We start from the raw sequence: 6,768 nt of genomic DNA, 5'->3' as shown, positions 1-6,768 counted from the left end.
AGATGCAGAGAAGATGACTTTTATCATACCAAGGGGTGTATATTGTTACAAGATGATACCATTCGGTTTGAAGAACGCTGAGGCCACTTACATGAAAGCCATGACAACTATCTTCCATGACATGATCCACAAGGAAATAGAGGTGTATGTGGACGACGTCATTATCAAATCCAAGAGGGTCACCGATCACATAGCAGACCTGAGGAAGTTCTTTGACAGACTAAGGAGGTACAATTTGAAATTGAACCCGCAAAGTGCGCATTCGGGGTTCCCACAGGAAAGTTACTGGGATTCATCGTCAGTCGTCGAGGGATCGAGCTAGATCCATCTAAAGTCAAGGCTATTTAGGAGTTACCACCACCTAAGAGCAAAAAGGATGTGATGAGCTTTCTAGGACGTCTCAACTATATTAGTTGCTTCATAGCACAGTCCACAATCATATGTGAACCCATCTTCAAGATGCTATGAAAGGATGCCGAAACAAGTTGGACAGAGGATTGTCAGAAAGCTTTTGACAAAATCAAGGAATATCTATCTATACAACCAGTTCTGGTCCCGCCAGAGTCAGGGCGACCTTTGCTACTTTATCTATCGGTATTAGATGTAGCCTTCGAATGTGTTTTGGGACAACATGAAAAGACAGGAAGAAAGGAGCAAGCCATATATTACTTGAGTAAGAAGTTCACACCTTATAAAACACGGTATTCTCTGCTTGAACACACTTGCTGCGCTTTGACCTGGACAACTCAAAAATTGAGGCACTACTTCTGCGCCTACACTACATATCTCATATCTAGGATGGATCCTCTGAAGTACATATTTCAGAAACCCATGCCTACTGGGAAGTTGGCTAAATGGCAGATACTATTAGGTAAGTTCGATATCATCTATATAACTCAAAAGGCGGTTAAGGAACAAGCATTGGCAGATCACCTTGCTGAAAACCCGGTGGGAGGAACGTACGAACCTTTGAAGACATATTATCCTGATGAAGGAGTGTCGTTCATGGGGGAAGACATTACCGAAACATATGATGGTTGGAGGATGTTCTTCGATGGAGCCGCAAATTTTAAAGGAGTGAGAATCAAAGCAGTTTTGGTATCAGAAACGGGTCAACATTATCCGATAGCTGCCAAACTTAGATTTCCTTGCACCAACAACATGACAGAATATGAAGCCTGCATACTAGGGCTCAACATGGCAGTCGACATGAACATTCAGGAGTTGTCGGTGATCGGTGATTTAGATTTGCTTGTGCACCGGGTACAAGGAGAGTGGGCCACCAAGAATTCCAAGATATTGTCGTATCTGCACCATGTGCAGGAATTGAGAAAGAGGTTTACAAAGATAGAATTCCGATATGTGCCCAAAATTTAGAATGAGTTTGCCGACGCCTTGGCCACTTTGTCATCCATGATACAACATCCAGATAAGAACTACATTGATCCCATTCCGGTGAGGATCCATAATCAGCCGGCATATTGTGCTCGTGTCGAGAAAAAAGCAGATGGAAAGACTTGGTTCCATGACATCAAAGAATACTTATCAAAAGGAGAATACCTGGATCATACAAATCACACTCAGAAACGCACGTTCCGGAGATTGTCAAATCACTTCTTCCACAGCGGAGGGAACTTGTATAGAAGAACTCCTTATTTGGGTTTATTAAGATGTGTTGGCGCAAGGGAAGCTTCTAAGCTACTTGAGGATGTGCATGCAGGGACCTGTGGTCCACACATGAATGGTTTCATCTTGGCTAAGAAGATACTCATGGCAGATTACTTTTGGATGACCATGGAGACGGATTGCATTCAGTATGTCCGCAAATGCTTTCAATGTCAAGTACATGCCGACTTGATAAAAGTACCGCCAAACGAGATCAATGCAACAAGCTCACCTTAGCCATTCGCTGCTTGGGGAATGGATGTCATTGGTCCGATCGATCCTACTGCTTCAAACGGACACAGGTTTATTCTGGTAGCCATTTATTACTTCACAAAATAGGTAGAAGCTGCATCTTACAAAGTTGTGACCAAGAAAGTCATCACAGACTTTATCAAGGATCGAATTGTTTGCCGAGTCGGTGTTCCCGAATCCATTGTCACAGATAATGCCACCAATATGAACAGTGATCTGATGAAAGCTATGTGTGAAACTTTCAAAATCAAGCACAAGAATTCCACAGCCTACAAACCTCAGATGAATGGAGTCGTAGAAGTCGCCAACAAAAACATTAAGAAGATACAAAGGAAAATGGTAGAGAACCACAAACAGTGGCATGAGAAGTTACCCTTCGCTTTGTTGGGATACCATACCACAGTTCGCACATCAACAGGGACAACTCCCTACATGTTGGTTTATGGTACCGAGGCAGTCATCCCAACTGAGGTGGAGATACCATCTTTAAGAGTCATACAGGAAGCTGAACTCAATGATGCAGAGTGGATAAGGAGTCGCTATGAACAATTGGCCCTTATCGATGGAAAGAGGATGAACTTTGTGTATCACGGCTAACTTTATCAGAACAGAATATCCAAAGCTTTCAACAAAAGGGTCAAACCAAGACAGTTCGCACCAAGACAACTGGTATTGAAAAAGATCTTCCCACATCAAGATGAAGCCAAAGGGAAATTCTCTCCCAACTAGCAAGGTCCATACATGGTTCACAGGGTACTGATAGGAGGAGCACTCATACTTGCAGAAATGGACGGAGAAGTCTGACCAAAATCAATCAATTCAGACACGGTGAAGAGATACTATGCTTAGATTATTTAAATTTCCTCATCTGATGTAATTGAACTACGCTTAACCTGATTCCCGTTTAAGAGGGGATACGTAGGCAGCCTTATGGGTTCGGTCATATCATAATAAAACTTTTATTTCCCCCAAGATCAAAAACTAGGGCAGAATTTTGAGGAGGGTCCTCAAAAATTCTGGAGCAAGTCCAGCCAACGCCAACATGTGCCAGAAGGTTAGTAATCAACTAATAAACTGAGGCAGAATTTTGAGAAGGATTCTCAAAATTCCGAAGAAGGCAACAAGATCCACTATCCCCAAATGGTCACAAGATCATTTACCAAACTGGGGCAGAATTTCCAATATGAGATAGCTGCAATGCCTTTGAGATGTGTTACAGTCACTAGTTCATCCAAATTACTTGATATATCAATACGTTTCTAAAACAGCTCTATTTTTATTAATAATTGCATATTTTCGATAACTCTATTTTCATAACAGTCAGGTGTCACCCAAGGGAACTCGAAAGGCTCTTAGAACGGAGCAAAGCAAGGCCGGCAGACGAAGCACGTACCAACCTCCCCTCACAATACTTACAATTTTTCTTTGAATGCAGGCACATTTGACGTAACGATAGCATTCTCAAAACCTGTATACACAAAGATAATTCACTATCAATCGGGCCATCAGACATCGAATACATCTCCAGCTAAGACATACATTACTCTTATTTGTTGCTCGCTTTTTGCATGGGCTAATCCTTGCCTCCTTATTTGCATGAGTCTAATCCTTGACTTCATACCTGCATGAGGCTAATCCCTGCCTCCCTATTTGCACGAGGCTAATCCCTGAGTCCATACTTGCATGAGGCTAATCCTTGCCTCCCTATTTGCAAGAGTTTAATCTCTGACTCCATACTTGCATGAGGCTAATCCCTTCCTCCCTACTTGCATGAGTCTAATCCTTGTTTCCATATCTGCATGAGGCTAATCCTTGCCTCCCCATACTTACATGAGGCTAATCCATGCCTCCTTATTTGCACGAGTCTAATCCTTGACTCCATATCTCCATGAGTCTAATCCTTGACTCCATACCCGCATGAGGCTAATCCCTGCCTCCCTACTTCCATGAGTCTAATCCTTGACTCCATACTTGCATGGGGCTAATCCTTGCCTCCCCATACTTGCATGAGTCTAATCCTTGACTCTATACCTGCATAAGGCTAATCCCTGCCTCCCTACTTCCATGAGGCTAATCCTTGACTCCATACTTATATAAGCCTAATCCTTGCCTCTCCATACTTGCATGAGCCTAATCTTTGCCTCCCTACTTGCATGAGTCTAATCCCTGACTCCCAACTTGCATGAGGCTAATCCTTGCCTCCATACCTGCATGAGGCTAATCCTTGCCTCCACATTCGCATGGGACCAAACACTGTCCCCATTTTGCGCAGATATTGCTTTATTTTACTATCTATTTGTTTTCCAATCGGGCTAAGCTCTGCCCTCCATTTCACAAGACTAAGCCTTGTCTTGTTAACATCATATTATTGCATATCATGGGCTGAAATATTGTCAATCTATCCGAAGGCGTCATAGTCTAAAGGCGTCATCCTCATAGCTGGAAGACACCATGCCATGGCCTGAGGATCTCTCAAACTTGCATATCATTATTCAAAGGCATCATGGTTCGAAGGCACCATCTTCATGAACCGAGAACATCATTTCACGGCCTATGAATCCCTTACCGAACAATTCATGCCCCAGGATGTCATGGTATGAGGACGTCATCTTTAACCGTCCGAAGACAACCTTCATGGTCCAAAGGGAATTTACATCATGTTTAATTTTTTGCAAATACATGTTTGTAGCATCTTTTATATGCAGGTAACCAGCAAGCAACCGCTATGTTAGCAGGAATGATCTCGCTCCAGTTCCCCCCAACCATCCCGAGCTTTAACCGCTCGCCGTAGCCGCTTCCGTATCGTGTGTTCGTTCTTGTAGTAATTTCATCGGCATATTCCGCAAATGAATCCAGAACTATACATGGCCTGATTCCTGTAAAACCAGGGATATGTAGGTAACTCGAAGACCAAAGTGCAGTCTGTGTCCTTCAAAACATCCCGCCCGATCAAAATTGGCTATCATTTCTTTACCCGAAAACTCTTTCATCCTCATCGTGTAAAAAGGGGCAGCTGTTGATACCCAATTTTTTCCTATATTTTTATATGCATAAATACCTTCAAAATAGCATATATATGCATATATAAGCATGCACAAGGTTGTTATAATTTTCCCATAATTTTAAAGATTATAAATTGATTTATTTCCTTCCCTTTTACTCAAAAAATCTCCAATAATTATCCATCAAATTATTTTTGTGGTGATTTAGTCATTTAATTTCTATATTTATGCCAAAATATGGTTAAAATATTTTTATGCACTTTTATAATTGCATTTTGTATTTTTAAAGCTAAATTGCATATAATTACAATATTAGCCTTGTTAATGTATAATTACATTTATATGCATAAACATGATCTTCTATATTTTTAAAATATTAAATATTTATTTTAAATTATTTTAGTACACAAAATTATTTTCTAGAAAGTATTTGTTATTTATTATAAATTATATGGGATTAAATTGACTATTTAAAACATAGCCAGATTGCATTTCAATTGTAGCCCCAATTTTAACCCAACCCCAGCCCAATTTCTAATCAAATTACCCGACCCAGGCCCTAATTACCCCTACTCGACCCAAAACCTATCAAATCCTGGCTGTTGATCTAAAAGATCAACGTCCCCCATTTGTTCTTGCCTTTTTTTATTCCGAACAACCCCCAACCCTAAAACATTTTCCAAATCCGCCGCTTCTGTATTCTCTCATCTCCTCTCCTCTCTCACTAACTCAATCAAACCCTAGCCCCTTTAATCGCCGACCTCTCTTCTCCGGTCTTCCCCGGTGATCTCCCATCAACTTCTAAGCCTCCAATGGCTCCCGTAATGCCATACTTGCCTTCTCTAAGGTCTTCAAGGGCCCAGGGCCATTCCGACTTGCGTCTAGGGTTCGTCACTTGTCTATTCTTGGCTACTTCTATGTGATTTCGAACAAAATCATGTTGTATTTGTTACGATCCTTGGGATTCTAGACAGGTTCTTTCATCTCTATATGGATTTCTTCTAAAACCCTAATTTCTTCCTATATCTCTTAGATCTGTATAGATTTATAACGATTCGAGTTTGTTTCTTTAATGTTTTACACTGTCCTTGGAACTTTTTTACGAGAATTGTTGATTCCAAGTGCTTTTCGTCTTCTTCTAAAATTAGGGTTTTCGGAACTTCTTCTAAAACTTAATTAAACTAATTTTTTATGTTTAAACTTCTATTTCTTGCATATTTCGGCTGATTCTGTGAGTTTACTATCTCTTCAACTCGCCTATGTTGAAAGCCCTAATTTTTCTAGGTTTCTTCGTTTGATTTTGTGACTGGCCTGTTCTTGTTTGAGTTTCTGTGACTACCTCGCTTCAAATGTGTTTCTACTGAGTTTCTTATGCCTAACCTACATCAGCTCTATGTGTTTGTGTTTGTCTTGACTGGTCAAGACTTGCCTCTTTGCTTGCTATGTTTGGTTACTCCTATCTCACTCTATTTATATGCTGAAACATTGACTCATGACTCTCTCCTTGATTAACTCTGAGCTCCTTGTTTCTTGGCTTGATTTGAAAAACTTCCCTTAGACTTTTGATTCTCCTGTTTTAACTTGTTTATTTTCTTATTCATGGGAACCTAGGTTACTCTCCTTAAATCAGTAATTTCGAATCCTTGATTCCATGATTTACTATATGCTGATTTTCGATTATTTTCATATTCTGCAATTTTATTTTGCTTTCTTACCTTATTTGGTTAACCGAGTATTTTACTGATTCTTCATTAACTGTTTCCTTAATTGAACCCCTATGTACTTACCCCCTAATTGTCTATTTTGTACCTTATGCTCTACTTGATTTCTTTCCTTAATCATTTTTGCC

This window comes from Nicotiana tabacum, chromosome 8, assembly GCF_000715075.1.
Source record: "Nicotiana tabacum cultivar K326 chromosome 8, ASM71507v2, whole genome shotgun sequence".
In the NCBI taxonomy this organism is placed as follows: Eukaryota; Viridiplantae; Streptophyta; class Magnoliopsida; order Solanales; family Solanaceae; genus Nicotiana; species Nicotiana tabacum.
Note: the sequence above shows the minus strand (reverse complement) of the source record.